The sequence below is a fragment of the Chionomys nivalis genome, chromosome 9, assembly GCF_950005125.1.
Source record: "Chionomys nivalis chromosome 9, mChiNiv1.1, whole genome shotgun sequence".
In the NCBI taxonomy this organism is placed as follows: Eukaryota; Metazoa; Chordata; class Mammalia; order Rodentia; family Cricetidae; genus Chionomys; species Chionomys nivalis.
Window position 1 is genome coordinate 57,449,478 of NC_080094.1, and position 15,941 is coordinate 57,465,418.

At 43.9% G+C, this 15,941-nt stretch overlaps 1 protein-coding gene across 1 annotated transcript in view; it reads left to right on the forward strand.

Moving 5' to 3' along the window:
- Rasgrp1 (RAS guanyl releasing protein 1) overlaps positions 1–15,941 on the forward strand; it is a 69,573-nt gene that overhangs the window by 19,109 nt on the left and 34,523 nt on the right. The window lies entirely within an intron of this gene.

Consider the following 15,941-nt stretch of genomic DNA (forward strand, 5'->3'; position numbering starts at 1 on the left):
CCAAGGGTTAAGGCATGAACTAAATGGTTCAGATAGGCCCAACCAAACTTGACTGATCTTCACATTCCCACTGCAGGACTTTCAAAATTGCAAAATCTCTGCTTTGTCCCTGGGTGTCTTTGTGAGGGTCACTCTTGCTGTGATGAAACACCATGACCAAATGTAACTTGGGGAGGAAAGGACTCATCTCACTCATAGTTCTATATAATAGTTTTATCATCAGGACCAACAAGGGCAGGAACTTGGAGGCAGGAGCTGATATGGAGGCCATGGAGGAGTGCTAGTTACTGTCTTGCTATTCATGAATAGCTCAGCCTGCTTTCTTATAGAATCCAAGACTCCAGTCCAGGGATAGCCCCACCCACAACGGGCCGTACCTACCCCATCAATTAATAAAATGCCCTACAGGCTTGCTTACAGCCTGGTCTTATGGAGGTATCTTCTCAACTGAGGCTCCTACCTCTCTGGTGACTCTAGGCTTGTGTCAAGTTGACAAAAATCAGCCAGCACTCTTGGCATGGTAACTGAGTGGAGGCCACTTACTTTATCACTTAGAGGGTAAGTTTTACTCACTAAAGTCCCAATTGATACCGATTATAAATGTTTTCCTTATTGTTTTATGCCAGTTTCATTGTGGATACTATGTGTTTTTTCTGGAGCATTGAGTCTCCAATACCTTAGTCATAGACACGCCTTTCCTTCCCTTTGCGTGATGAGCAGATGTTTTAGTGCTGAAAGGTGGAAGAAGAAGGGAAAAATGTACCAAGCAAGGATACCATTGTAGTGCCATCTATTAGGACTTGGTCATGGTCTTGGGCGTAGAGGTGCTGAGGGTGCTTACAGAGCCACTGAAAATGTAATAACCACATTTACTCCACTTTGCCAGGCAGGTGAAGCCAAAGCCTTGCCAACTTTAAGCTCCACCCTTATTGCCTTCGTACATTTTTGGGGATATGAATTTCTTCCACTAGCAAAGAAATGACCCAGCTCCTGCTAATGGATGGGAAGGTCTGGATCTTTTACTTTTCTGTAGCCTTCCATATTATACTTGTTCATCTTATAAAGGCCAAGCTTCAGGCAGGGAAAGGTATGAGCACCAAGGGACCAAAAGTCACCATTTCAAGTGACTGAGCCTTCTAACCAACAAAGTCATGTTAGGCATGAGGGATGTTTCCACTGGTGAAGTGCTAGCAACGCAAGCTCAAGGACCCAAGTTTAAGAAGCCCAATATGGCTGTGGAAGCCTGTAATCTCAACAGTTGGGAGGTGGGAATAGGAGGATCCCTGGGCTCATGGGCCAGCAGACCTAGTGGAATCACTGAGCTCCAGGTTCTGTGAGAGACCTTGTCTGAGCAAAACAAAGTGAATGACTAAAGACCCCTGATGTCATTAGTCTCTGGCCTCTGGATGCACATGCTCATGCACCCATATCAGCACATGCATACGACACACACATGACAATAAACAAACCAGTGAGTGAATGGATGGATGGATGAATAAATAAATAAATAAATAAATAAATAAATAAATAAATAAAATCTTGCTAAGAACCTTAGGACTCAGATTGTAAAGTACACAACCTTTTGCGGCTTTTTCGTTTGTTTTGCTTTGTTTTACAGTACTGAGGAACCAACCCAAGGCCTGGCACATGCTAGACAAATATTTTCCCATTAAGCCACAGCCTCAAACCATCAATGTTAACAGAATACTAGGTCAGAGGTTGGGTTGCTGCTTGCTTCGCTTGGAGGACCATCTGATCTTTTGACCTTCAAGGCAGAGATCAAAGCAAAAACTTCTTCTCAGACTAGTATGTAAGGTCCCCAACACTACAACCCTGATCTTCCTCTCTACCCATCCATCACTCCATCTATATCATAATCCAACCAGCTTGGGTATCCTTCCCCAAGCATAATTTCATCCCCATTGTCTCCAAATACAGAGATCATTTATTCCCCAACACACTTACCTCCACGTTACTCTGTCACAATGTGACCCTCCTCCTTCAAGGTCAGTCTCCAATGTCACCCTTCTAAAGGTCTAGCCATTTTTTCCTGTCTGTCTGGCTTTCCCTTCCTCTGAACCGCCTTAGTGTTTTGTTTGTAGTTCCCTGAAGGCCCTCAGTGTCTCCTGCACTGTCATACTGCTGGTAGCTCCTGGTACTCAGCTTTCTGGGACAGCAGGATCTTCATTATACCCGTAGCCCGCAGCACCTATCACAGCCTTTTTGAACAAAGAGCTTTTGATGAGTTCAAGCACGGAACTCCATCTCTGTTACTTGGTGCTGGGCTATTTCTATTTGTAGGTGGTTTAGGTGGTTATTTAACCAGAGGTGATATTCAAATCTTGTAGTAACTGGGACAGCCCAGGTTCCTATCAGCCTGACCAAATGCTTTTGGGACAGCCTGAATTTCAGCCCTGCTGCTGTGCTTTTCCTAGATGAATACAGTCCTTACCCCCTTTCACAAGAAAGTGGCTTGCAGATCAGGGGCTGCAGGCAGTCCTCCGGTACCCAGCGTGGGGTTGGCTCCTTGACCATCAGTGTCATCCCGCCTCCTGCTCCACTTCACACCAAACCACCTCCCGAGAGCAAACGAAGGAGCTGTTGAGCAACTCATCAGGACAGCACAAGCTTGGGAGAGCTTGGAATCAACCCCCAGATCTCTCTCATCTCTTAATGTTACCTTCTTCAAACCGCGCCTCTTACCCTTTTAGGCTAAAGGCTAAATATTTTCAGTAGATGAGTTTTGAGAAATCTCATCAAAAAATTTAAGCCTAGGAAGACTTTTTGAACATTACTGTAAATTAATTCATTTAAGGATGCCATTTGCTGTTACATTTTGACCTTAAAACCCAGAATCTTTTAATGATTTGTGGATATATATCTTTAATGATTTGTGGATATATCTTTAATGATTTGTGGATGACTCTCCATGTGACATTGGGCTGTTCTGCCTACACCTGCGAGTGGATTGACCCCCGTTCAAAGAAACAAAGGTTTCATCATAGCTCCTTTGTCTCTACAGTTTTCTGTCTCCTTTTCCAATGTGTTCTTCCTGAAGAATTGTGTTTGAAGCCAGGCGGTGGTTGTGCACACCTTTAGTTCCAGTCTTCAGGAGGCAGAGGCAGGTAGATCTCTGTGAGTTCTAGGCCAGCCTATTCTACAGAGCAAGTTCCAGGACTGGCTCTCAAGCTACAGAGAAACCCTGTCTTGAAAAATCAAAATAACAAAAAAAAAAAAAGGAAAAAGAATTGTTTTTGAGCCTTACCATTTTATTTCCCCTCATGTCCCTCCCATCTCTAAACTGTGCGAATACAAATCATTAGCTACTTCCTTCTCCTAAAGGCATTAATTCTTTCCATTAAGCGCTGGTTGCGTTTTTGTGTTTATTGGCCATTTGCAGTCAATGTCTGTTCTTGTGCCTTTGGATTTCAGTGAAAGAAGTGGTCTCGGTGTTGTGTATACAGCAGGGTGCTGGAGATCCTTGAGGAAGTCCCATCTGACAGGACAGTAGACAAGACTTGAGGAAGTCCCATCTGAAAGGCAACACAGAATTATAATAAATATGAACAACTTGTGCAGCCGCTTTGTAGAAGTGGGGCCATCGGCAAGTTACTGGTGGCACTCTTGAGTGTGCTCCTTCATGGAAACATGCTCTATGTGTGCAGGAGTTGAGAACCTCTGGGATGTGCACAGGCCACATCTGGCCATCATGTTGATGTGCTCCTTTATGGGCCAGCTTTAGAAACCCTCAAATGTTGGGTCAAAGGATGTTCTTCTGTCTCACAATGGACCATGAATTCAAATCCCCATGCTGTCACTCACTAGTCGCCTCCTTTCAGGCAGGTCACATCTTTTCACTGCCATTCTTCACCTATACATAGTGAAAGTAATACCAGCCACCCAGAGGCTTTGTGAAAGCGGAGGAGACAGCACCAAAGGAGAAGGTGGCTACCGGCCATAGTCAGGGCAGGCTGCTCATGCTTCACAGTTCAGTGAGGGTTTCATGTGTTTATGTTGTTGACGGAGACTGCTTATTTGTTCCTGGCCATCCAGACCCAAAATAATCACACAGAAATTACAACACTGCTTGGCCTATTAGCTCACACTTCTTATTGGCTAGCTCTTATATTTTAAATTAACCTATTTCCATTAATCTGTGTATCTCTGCATGGTTGTGGCCTATCGGTAAGGTGTCCGTTGTCTATCTCCTGCAGCAGCTACATGGCATCTCTCTGACTCCACCTATTCTCCCTCTCTTCATATATATATATATGGTTGAAATCCAAAGGCACAAACACAATACCTTAATCAAGAGCAAAAATATACATATAACAAAACTGACCTTAAATTTATACCAATAAACCAAGATCCATACCAATACAAAGTATTCATCTCTATAGCATATCCCCCTTTAAATGTAAACAAACATTTATAAACAATATTTGAAAATTTGGGCATAGTTCTCTCCAAGATGCATCCTGCTTTTTGTTGGGTGAAGTAATTTTGGGGTTTGTGGAGACCTTTAAGGGGGCATTGGTCCATCAAACCACATTAGTCTGGAAGGAATCCACAGGTTCCCATCTTCTGTGGAAACAAAAGCAGAACCTCTTTTCCAAAGCAACATATCCTTAGACCCAAATTTTGAAGTCAAGATATCTTTAATGTATATATGCTGGTTTAGCTTAGCAGCCTATACAGTGAAATGTCTCTCTGTACTTAACTCATTTACAGTCAAAAAATTTAAAGAAAACACCTTAATATACATACTACAAACTCTCTATGTATATTCCATCTTTATATGACTTATTTTTCTTTTCTCCTTTAATCTATGACTGTCTGTAATCTGTATCTTTAAAGACATTGTTTTACTTTTTTAAAAAACCATTTACTTCTTTTTATAACTATTTCTTCTTTCTCCCAAGCCTATGCACATTTATCTAACACTGTGACCTATTTAGAGGTCTTTCTATTTAAATATGTCTTTATTGCATATCTGTAATCCTATTCTGACCAGGACCACTTCTTAAAATGCTAAGCAGCATGGCTAGGACTAAGGCTGATTTGCCTTTTGGCTCCACCCAGTCCAACATGATGGAGGTCCATTCACTGCCTGTGAGACTGCTGGGTGGGAGTCTGGGACAGAATCCTGTGTCTACTATTTACAAACTGTATAAACTTGAGCAAGTGACATGGTCCCCTAATTTCAGTCCCTTTGCCAGTGGGCATCAACACCATTTATTGAGACTTCAGAGGGCTAATATGGAAAGGCTGTGCTGGCATGACCCTGGGAACACAAGAAGGAGTTCAGGTATGAGGACAACATTTACAACAACCATAAAGCTAAAAAGAAAGAGAAAGAAAGAAAGAAAGAAAGAAAGAAAGAAAGAAAGAAAGAAAGAAAGAAGGCTAGAGCTGAATTTCTTCCAACAATGCCCAGTGTTTCTCTTAGTCCATACCTGCATGGGTGGGGAAAACTTTGTAATGTTCAGTTTTGTATTTATGCAGTTTCCATAATGCAGTCACATGACACTGGTGCATTACTCGGAATGTGTGAACCACGTTCTCTCTGGTTTCTTGGTTAACTGAATAGTGGCCAATGTTTTCCTTCCTATGGAAGAGATTTTCCTACCCACCCATGCAGTTCTCTCATTCAGAGCTGCTGCCCACATCCTCAAGAAGCCTTCTTCCTAGCACCTCTAAAGTTCTAAGGGGCTGAGGGGGAGGGGCAGGTAAAACCTAACTCTAGGAAGGCTCTTGGGAGACAAGGAACTAACTGCTATGGTGTTCATGCTTGAGGGCATGCTAAGTATGATCTCAGTGGCCCAGATTGTGTGACAGCACACAGCAGACAGCCACTCTTGGCACTGCAGCTTCTGTTCAGTGTTCTCTGAAGATCACAGCCCTGATGCAGAATAGTCCAGGAGCAGTAGAAGCATGTGGAGGGAGCAAATAAACAATGTCCTAAATCTGGCCAGAGACTAGGGACCACTCACCGTCGCCATGTTGCTTCGCAGTTTACAAAGCCTCTGTGAGTCTCAATGAAATGTAATCTATCACTGATGGTTTACTGAGGGAGAGGGACCTTCAGAAGAGTTTCTGACGATGGAAGACTATGCTCAGTGAGTTTTGCCTTACATGGTATTGTGATGGTCTTTTCTCTAGAACTATTCGGGGTGGTAAGATGGTATTTGTACCTCGCTGGTTAAAATCGCCTACCTGATTGCTGTAAGGTTGTCCTGCACTAGACTGAGTTTATCTATTATCTTGGCTTGTCAATCTGATAAAGTTAAGTTGCACACAGAAAACATTTCTGAAGAAGGTTGAGGTCGTGGGGAGCCAGTAATTTATAGATGGGCTTTGCATTATTTCACCATGTGGGTATGTACAAAGTCCCCGTTTTGGGGTATGTACAAAGTCCCCATTTTTAACACCTGCTTGACCTGCTGCCCGCCTCCCCAAGCCCAGAGTTTTATTTCATTTAGGAAAAGCAACAAGTACGTGATTTCTTACAATTTAAATATTTTCCTTTCATACAATGTATTTTGACCATATTTCCCTTCCCCAACTCCTTGTAGATCTTCCCCACCTCCCTACCCACTCCCAGACTTTATATTCTCTATCAAAAGAAAAAGCAAAGCAAGCAAAAAAAAAAAAAAACCTAAAAACCTAATAAGATAAGGAATATCAAAACAAAACATACACACACAAAAATATGGGATCTGTTTTGTGTTAGAAATTCTTAGAATTAAATAGACAAGAAAGAGGTGAGAGGAGTAAGTTACAATGAGCAAGGTAAGAGTACTGCCCCACATTTCCTGCCCAGCTTGTTTGTGCTTCTGTCTTCTTCAAGTCTTTGGCTTGTGCCCAGCCTCCCACCAACCACTTTCTAGCAGTTCTCTGTGTCCCTCTGAGAAGCTGGGACCTGGCCTAATGCTCCATTTCCCCTGCCTAGGTGCATTCCTACGGGACTATCGTGGGGTAGATCATGGCCTGTGTGTGCCAATGAGGCTCTGTCCAAAGTAGCTTCCTTCAGATCAAATCAAACTGCACTATGCTAATGGGCCAGGTAATTCTACTGCTCGAAGGGTGCTGGGAGTAGAAGCTGGCACAGTCTTCTAACAGTGGTTTTTAGAGTCTGAAGCCATTGCATTGCACCTGAGTCAGCTCACTGGGTCTTCCCTTCTGTCCCATGTCTACCCTGGCCCAGTCTTTAGTCCCTTGCACTTTGCCTACTTACTCTCAGAACTATTACCGGTTTGCAGAATGGCTAAGGACAACTTCCTTCATGAGTTCTCAGGTCCCTGGTTCCACAGATGTGGCAGGTCTAGATTCAGGCAAGCAGCCCCCAGGAAAGCCAGCGTTTTGTGCAGCAGAGACAACATAGCTAAAACGTCCTTTCTCACTTTAGGCGATCCATCACTTTAGGCAATCCGTGCAGTTGGGTAGACATTTATAGACTGTGGCCACTCTTCTAAAAAAAAAATCTAGGGAGAGAGAAAGAGAGAGAGAGAGAGAGAGAGAGAGAGAGAGAGAGAGAGAGAGAGAGAGAGAGAGAGAGAGAGAGATCTGTTGGTTTGCTATAGAAATAGAGGACACTTCTCCTGGCCAAGCAGGGTACTGACAGCTTAGGACAGTCACCATTTTTAGTCAGTGGCAATGGGCTCATAGGCTGTGTGTGTGTTCTAGACCCAGGCGAAGGTAGTCGTAGTAACTGTCTCATGTGCTCATAAGCAATGGTGGGTAGGTCTAAGGGTTAGGATTTTAGGATTGCTGGGGAGGACTTTAGAGCATGTTCTGTGGTTCTACAAAGAACGGCGGGTGTGTGTGTGTAGCAGTTCTTCACGGGACAGGAAAGAGGCACCAGTGGAAATATCCTTGTAGCATAGGTGGCTTTTTCTAAGACTTTACTACCCCAAGAAAAAGCAAGTGCCAAGGAAAGAGACCAGTGCTTGGGACGAAAGGCCCTTCCTGCCAGGTAATCGATTCACCAGCCCCATGGCCATGACTACAGTATGCTGCTGCCATTTCTTAGCATTAATATCGAGTCCATGATCAGCCCAGAGAAGAGGAGTCAATCAAGATAGGGAGTCTAGAAGAGGACCCTAGTGAGCATCAGATCTCGAACCTCACCGGTCTGCTGAGGCTACATGGATTGCCCATCCTTGGAGCTGACTGTCAGCGCCTCTCCAAGCTCCACTTCCCAGCTGTGGCTTTCCTTGAGACAGACCATACTGAGAATAGGTACATCCCAGAAATACAGAAACACCACAGACCAGGAACATGTCTTCTCTGATCCTGTTCCCAGTCACCAACATTTGGTTTCTCTACACTATTCTCTTCCTCTCAAGTCCCAAAGGGTTGAGAATTAAAAAAAAAAAATAAGGTGAGATGAATTACATATTTTACGCTGCCAAGACTGTGAAGTTGAAGGCCTGTGTAACTAAATTCCTTCGTCACATATGCTTGCTGTCTCCGTTGCCACTGTTGGCCTGAGAAATCCCTGAACCCAACACACAAAACCCAGTGAGTTTTGGGTGTCCTTTCCAGAGTTTTGAGAATGTCATTGTCTCGCTGTCAAGTGGGTTTTACTTCTCTGAAGCACTCGCCCCGTTGTTATATGTTCAGAGTTCTGAGTGTGCCTGTTGGGTTCCGCCTATATCCAGTCTGCCTTCATTTCTGGGATGCTGATTTCCTTTGACAGGTTCAGCCTTGCCCATGGATTTCTGATCCTGGCTCCCCCAATTCCTGGATGGAACACACACGCTACTTCCTGTTATGCAAGCCACCTCCACCCCCATGCTTATTCATGTTCAGTATACCAATTTCTGACATTCTGCCTTTGGTACCCTCCAAAATCTTTCACACATCAAGATATTGCCATGGAAACCAAAGCAAAGGGGACAAAAAGGCTGCGTGTTAGTTTCTCGCTGGTGTGGGTCATGTGCCTTCATGCTTCATGTCATCTTTGCAGTGTGGCATTTTCATCTCGTCCCTCAGACAAGTCTCACTGGAAAGCCACCCCTTCCCCTTGCCAGGAGGTGGGAAACGCGGAACGCAGCCTTTGCTGGCTTTTCTCATGGGATTCGGACCACAAGGAAGTAGTTGGCTGTCTGAAGCCAGAAGCTTATTTAAATCTAAGCCAAAAATAAAAAGGAAGAAGAGTCTGTGAGATGACAGACACAGTTGGACCTTGACATTCTAGGACACCTGTCAGAGACCTCATGAGGTCCTCTCTGAACCAACACATATATGTGGGATCATCTCTCCCTTCTCCTAGCCCTTCCACTATTGGATGTGGTCTCTGTGGTTTCTCTTCCTAAGATTTGGTGCCTAAAACTATTAGGTCAACCAATTGTGGCTCATTCCTCAGCTAAATTTGGAACTCTTGAGTGGCAGCCTTGCCTCTGTTCTTCAGACATCTGCTGATACCTAGGACATTGCTTCTCTCAGGACAGTTTCATAATCAATATTGGTTAATGATGTAAAAACATGGTTTTTGCAGCGTACTGAACTTGGGGCCTTGTTCATGTTAAACAAGCACCCTACCACGGATAGGGACCTTTAGGCACCCTGTCAACTCTTTAAAACTGAAGCAGAGTAAAATGTTGATACATAGAACAATTGGAGAGCTATGTGTCTTTATTGGTACAAGTAGATGCTAGTGCTCACCCACTGACCTGCAGAGCTTTAAGAAGGAAAGGGTGCATTTGACAGAAAATGGAGACAGAAGACAATCAAGAACCTGTGATTCTAAGCCGGGCGGTGGTGGCGCATGCCTTTAATCCCAGCACTCGGGAGGCAGAGACAGGTGGATCTATGTGAGTTCGAGGCCAGCCTGGACTACAAGAGCTAGTTCCAGGACAGGAACCAAAAAGCTATGGAGAAACCCGGTCTTGAAAATCCAAAAAAAAAAAAAAAAGAATCTGTGATTCTGGAAAGTATAGCTTTTGCTATACTTTGGGACTAGTGATGGGAAGTGATTGTCAGTTCATGGACAGAGGAGTCCAGAACCCATATGGCTTTTTGTTCGCTCTGTCAATCAAATGGTCCACAGGTTAAATGTGTTTCATCAGTGTATTTCTCTGGACGTATACCTCCATCACTCTATGAGTCCAAAGTTGCAGAGAATATAAGAGGGACATCCTGCACTCTACTGAGGTTCCAGCCCTTTTAAGAATAAGCAGCAGCAGATGGTAGTAAAAAATTATGCACATTTTATTATGCATTGCACATTTTGCTTATTAGAATTTTTCATATGGCACCCTGCATTTTTAAAAGCCTAAAGATGAAAACAAAATAGAATTATTCATTGAAATATTTAAATCAGCTTACAGCAATTATATCACAATAAAATCTAGCACCCTGGAAGGTAGCTAGATCCTCCTTGGCCAGCATCTTGAAGAAGTGTGTTTGTTCTATGGGATGGGGAAATGTTCCCTCGGTGAGGTCATCTAGTCATCAGAGGTCATGCAGGGAAGAGATGGCAGTAGGGTGAGGGTGAGAGATGGCGCTAAACCAAGCCCATTGGAAAAGAAAACCCAGGAAGGCAGACCGTGAGAAGCTCTGGCTAGGTGTAGAGAAAAGTGCTCCTCTCTGCTCCTCCCCCTGGCTCCATCTCTGCCAGGGGAGGAGCACAAGTGAGTCATCCCCCACTGCACTCACCATTTGCCAGCACTCACCTCCACAGAACACATGTGGGATTCACAAGCCACCGTGTGGGTGTGTCACTGAGACTGTAGAAGAAGAGATTGGGGGGGCGGGGAGTGGAGTGTGAAGATGCTCGCGAATCTTAGGCAGGACTCCCTGGCATCTTAAAGACAACTCTCAAGTTCAGACGGAGCAAACATGACATATGCGACTTCTAGAAATCACCAGGTTACAAAAAAAAAAAAAAAAAAAAAAAAAAATCTTCCATATAGAGATTGGCTCCAACTAGGCTTTTCCAGCAGCATTTCTGGAATCTAGAGCCAGAGGGGCCGGACACATAGTTCGCAAGGCTCACTTGAGTCAGCTTCTCATTTAATACATGAGTCCCTTGGCCTGACAGATGGCCACCCAGCACACAGCCAGGTGTGGAGGGAAGCAGGCAGGTGCTGGAATCAAGCAGACTGGGCCAGATCTCTCCCTCTGTGCCCCATTTTCTTTTGACCTACAGCATATTACCCAACCTTTCTACCCTTGAATTCTTCTATAAGCTGTGAACTATGCGAACTTTGCTGGGCTGTTCTGAGAATTAGAAATCACGTCACCTCAGTCTACAGGGGCTTCAGTAAATGTGGATCACTGTGCAGCGTCCTCATTCAGTATGGCCACCAGACCAGACGCTAAGTCCTTTGCGATGGGCATGCTTTCAGCACTGGGCGAGCAAATCAGCTATGCTTTCCTGCCACACATTAAACCAGATTCTGTTTCCTGCGATGTCTGTCCATCAGCTCAGGTACTGCCTTTTGTGATCCCACAGAGCAAATCTAAACTTGTTGCAACAAGTAATTATAAAATATTTGAACAGTTTCAGTGCCTCCCTGGTCTTCTCCATGGTGAGCCCTTTTAGATCTGTAAATTCTTTCAAAGACCTTGTTTGATCTCACTGAGGATACTTCTGGAACCCTTTCCTTTCCATGTGAGCATCCATGGGAAGGCGTTTGCCAGCCGTGAGGAGATGCAGGGATAGCATCTTGGGGCAGTACATCCTGAATAAATTTGTGTGAACATGGGAGTGTGTGCATCTCACAAGTACAGTTCATAGCATCCTTTTCTTTCACCACTGGGTTGAAGGACAGGAACGCCACTACTTCTACAAAGAAAAGCATAATATAAAACGATGTTGTCAAATGTTGTATTGAAAAGTTACTCCCTGTAGCTCCTCATGGGTTCTATTGCATTGTTGCCCTCATTTTTTTTCTCTGTATGTCTAATGCCTCCCATGTGACTTGAAGTTCCTGCCCTTCAACTTTAGACACAAAAGTGTGACCTGCTTTAACCGACAGAATGAGACACCAGTGACAGCAGGTCACATCCAAGCATGGGTTTAAGAGGCTATTGGATATTTCTATGTAGCTCTCAATATCCTGGCATCATGAGAAAAACAGACTCACACTGGCTTACTGGTCCAAGGAAGCTGGGAGACTTGTTGAGTTGGGCCCCCAGCAAACGTATCTGTATCAGCCAGCACACAGCCAAAGCACAAACACTTGAATAAAAGCAAATGTTTTTAAGATAATTTGTTATCTAGCATTTTTCTGCCAAGGGGCAATTATACAGAACTTATGTGGGCCATAAAACCTACAAACAGAAAGGAATTCTATCTATCAGAAGGTTAAAAGAATGTATGTGTAAGATTACAAAACCATAATCAAATAAATGTTTCATAAAAATAAATGAATGTTTCATAAAAAATTCTAACTTTAAAGTTAGAAAGAGACTGGCTAAGAAGAGAATAAGTGTGCATATTACAGCAAGTGAGTGAGGTGGCTGTGGCCAAAAAGACACACAGAGAGTCAGGATTTCTACCCGACACAATTCATAACTTTATTCAGCCCATGTTCATCCACCTCATGTCAGCACTAGTCTGCACTCGGAAAAAGAGACTATGGAGGGAAACGCACAAGGCTCAGGTCCCAGAAAGCTTGTATTCTATTGACTCTTTAGGAAGTTAAACATTTTTAAAGACCAATGGGACAACCAGGTCATTTGTGCAACCAAGATATTCAAGCAGAGTACTGGCTACATTGGCTAGTCAGAGGAAGACCTCTCACGGGATGAGGCCAATGTGATGGAGGATCTGATGGAAGAAAGATAACACTGAGGGCCATAGCAAGTGCAAAGGCCGTGATCTAGCAACAGCCTCAGAGTGTGTGAAGCCGAAACAGAGGTGTAGAGAAGGGAAAAGCATTTCAAAATGAAGGCCATATCCAAAGAAGCCAGGGCACGTGGAGCTCAGCCAGCCACAATCAAGGCAATGTGCAAGGAATGTGACCTGATTTTCCAGGCTTCAGGAGCTGTGTGGAGAAGAGATTGTGGGTAGATAAGAGTGCAAAGAGGCTGGCCCATTGGCTTGTTGCATCATGATGGTTACTCTGGAGAGATATCAAAGCTAGAGAGAGGTGGGCAGGTCACCGGTGTATTTTGGGAATATAACCAAGACTCACTGATGGATCAGGTGCAGGGAAAGTGAAGGGCTGCATGTGAGTTCTGGGATTTTGGCTGGGGGAATTCAGGGGGTGGTCGGTGGTGCATTTCAGGCGATGAGGATGAGAGGATGAGAAATGAACCAGAGAAGTCAAGAGTTCTGTCCACATGAGTTCATTTGGACCTAATGAGGCTAAACTGCTGGACGGACTAAGTTTGTGGTCAATGCTGGAAATAGAAGTTGGCAGATATCAGCAGAGAGATGGTGTTTTAGTCAGAACCTGGATTAATTCATCTAGGGAATGCGTTCGCTTTTTTAATTTAAAATTTAAGAACTTTGAGGTTTTAAAAAACGTTAGCAGAAAGAAGTGGGAGGATTAACTGTGGCACAAGCTGACATTTAAGAGCTTAGCAGAGGGAGAGGAGACAGAAGAGGAGCCTGAGAGAGACGTGACAGAGTTCGGAGCGATGGAGCCAAGAGAAGAAAGCCTTCCAGGAGACTCGTCAGCTTGGCTCTGGTTGCAGTGAAGATTGACTGAATCATGAAGCGAGATGAGGACAGAGGAGTGATCGGAAGTGTGGAGCTGATCGATGACGCTGAAAATTAGATACTTAGGCTAGTCACGGTGGTTTGTGCTTAGGATGCCAGCAGTTGGGAGGCTGAGGCACGAGGATCTCTAGTTCAAGACCAACCTAGGCTATATAAGAGATCCTGTAGAAACAACTATCCAACAAACAGAATGGTGGAGACAGAAATTGAAACGGAATGGTTGAAAAATGGCTGGGAGGGTAGAAGGGGGTGACCCTGAGAGCTGGAGGAAGAGGAAAACAGAAATGCAGAGGTCCAGGATCAGTTAGTTTACTTTTGGTTTAAGAAGGAGAGGCAGGAGCCTAATTAAATGTCAGTGGGCATAAACCAACAGGGAAAATGTTGGCGTTGCGGTCTCACCAGGGTAGACAAGCTGAGCAGTTCTTGGAAAGAGGAGACAGGAACAGAGGGAAGGTGTGGGCTTCTACAGGACCTTCCACAGTAGAGGGGACAGACAGAGAGGGCTAGAGAGAGCAAGTAAACACTTAAGTTTTCTCAATGACATGTGACTTTAGGTCAGCATTTGAGGATTGGGGACTTTTGAGACTATGTCCTTCATTTACAACTCACTAAACTTGGAAAAGAGTGAAAATGATCACTCCTTCTACAATGTATCTTAGACGTCATTATAGATGGCTGGTAGTTCAGACAGACAAATAGATGTTAGAAAGATAGATAGATAGATAGATAGATAGATAGATAGATAGATAGACGGATAGACAGACAGATAGATAGATAGATGATAATACATACATACATAGATGATAGATAGATAGATAGATAGATAGATAGATGGATAGATGGATAGATGGATAGATGGATAGATGGATAGATGGATAGATGGATAGATGGATAGATGGATAGATGGATAGATGGATAGATGGATGGATGGATGGATGGATGGATGGATGGATGGATGGATGGACAGACAGATAGATAGATAGATGATAATACATACATAGATGATAGATAGATAGATAGATAGATAGATAGATAGATAGATAGATAGATGATAGACAGACAGATAGGTAAGACTACTTACGGAGATGAGAATGGAATTGAGAGATGTTACACCAGAACTGCCCAACCCCCAGCAACCATTCCCATCCTTAGGTCCAATGAGTCAGGAGATAACAAGTCTGAGACCCTAGTGAGTGCTGTAACCATGAGGAAGGACCAACCACTGTGACGGTTCATCCAGGAGGTAGGAAATGGGTCAAAGCAGAGAGGGATGAAAAGGAAACATGACTTCTTTCTCCTCTCATCTCTTACTGATTGCTTCAAAAAACTAAATCCAACTAGCATCCAGCTGGCAAGTGGTCCTGACTAATGTGAGAAGCAGGTCCTTCTTTGAACCACCAGCTCTCTGATAATGGCGTGGAGACTTTTATTCATTGTGAAAGCTTGGTTTGTTCCCAACTAGCTCTTAAAACTTAAATTAACCCATTTATATTCATCTACATCTGCCACGTGGCTTGTTACCTCTCCTCATTACAATATGTTCAACTTCCTCTGTATCTGCCTGGTAACTCTCTCATGCCACCAATTCTTTCCCAGAGTTCCCATCTCACTCCCGCCTATCCTCTCCTACCTAACTATTGGCCATTCAGCTCCTTCTTGAACCAATCAAAAGGTGCCTTAGTCAGGTGAGTCAAGACAGAGACATATCTTCACACAGTATGTAAAAAGAGTTTCCCAACAAATGGATTCATGGTGAAGATCAGAAAGTAGATACAGCACAGCCCTTGACATTTGATACCATAGAAACCAAAGCAGTGCTAGAAACCATTCCTGGGCATCCTTACTCCTGATGCTACTATGCAGAACACAGATTGGAACTCCTACTCTTTGGGATTTAAAAAATGCAAATGGTGCCTTTTGCAAACCATTGCAAAATCCACCCTCAAAATCCACTTCACGTGCAATGTTTACGCCAACCATCCCTCTTTGATTTTACCACAAGCCTTAGAATTGGGGCAGCTTGTACTTCAGGCTCCTGGCTGGTCTGAGCTCCTTCCAAGGCCAGGAGAGAGCCATAGAAACATATCCAACTAGCCATGTGCCTTTGCAAAAATTTTGAAAGATATTTGTTTTAACTGTTTATTATTAAGCCTGTGACTTCCCACTCTGACCCTAGAGAAGCCCCTCTCAACCCCACATTCTATAAACTTTGAGTTCCATAAAACATACAGCTGCCCCTGTTTCCAGTGTAGATGTAGATTCG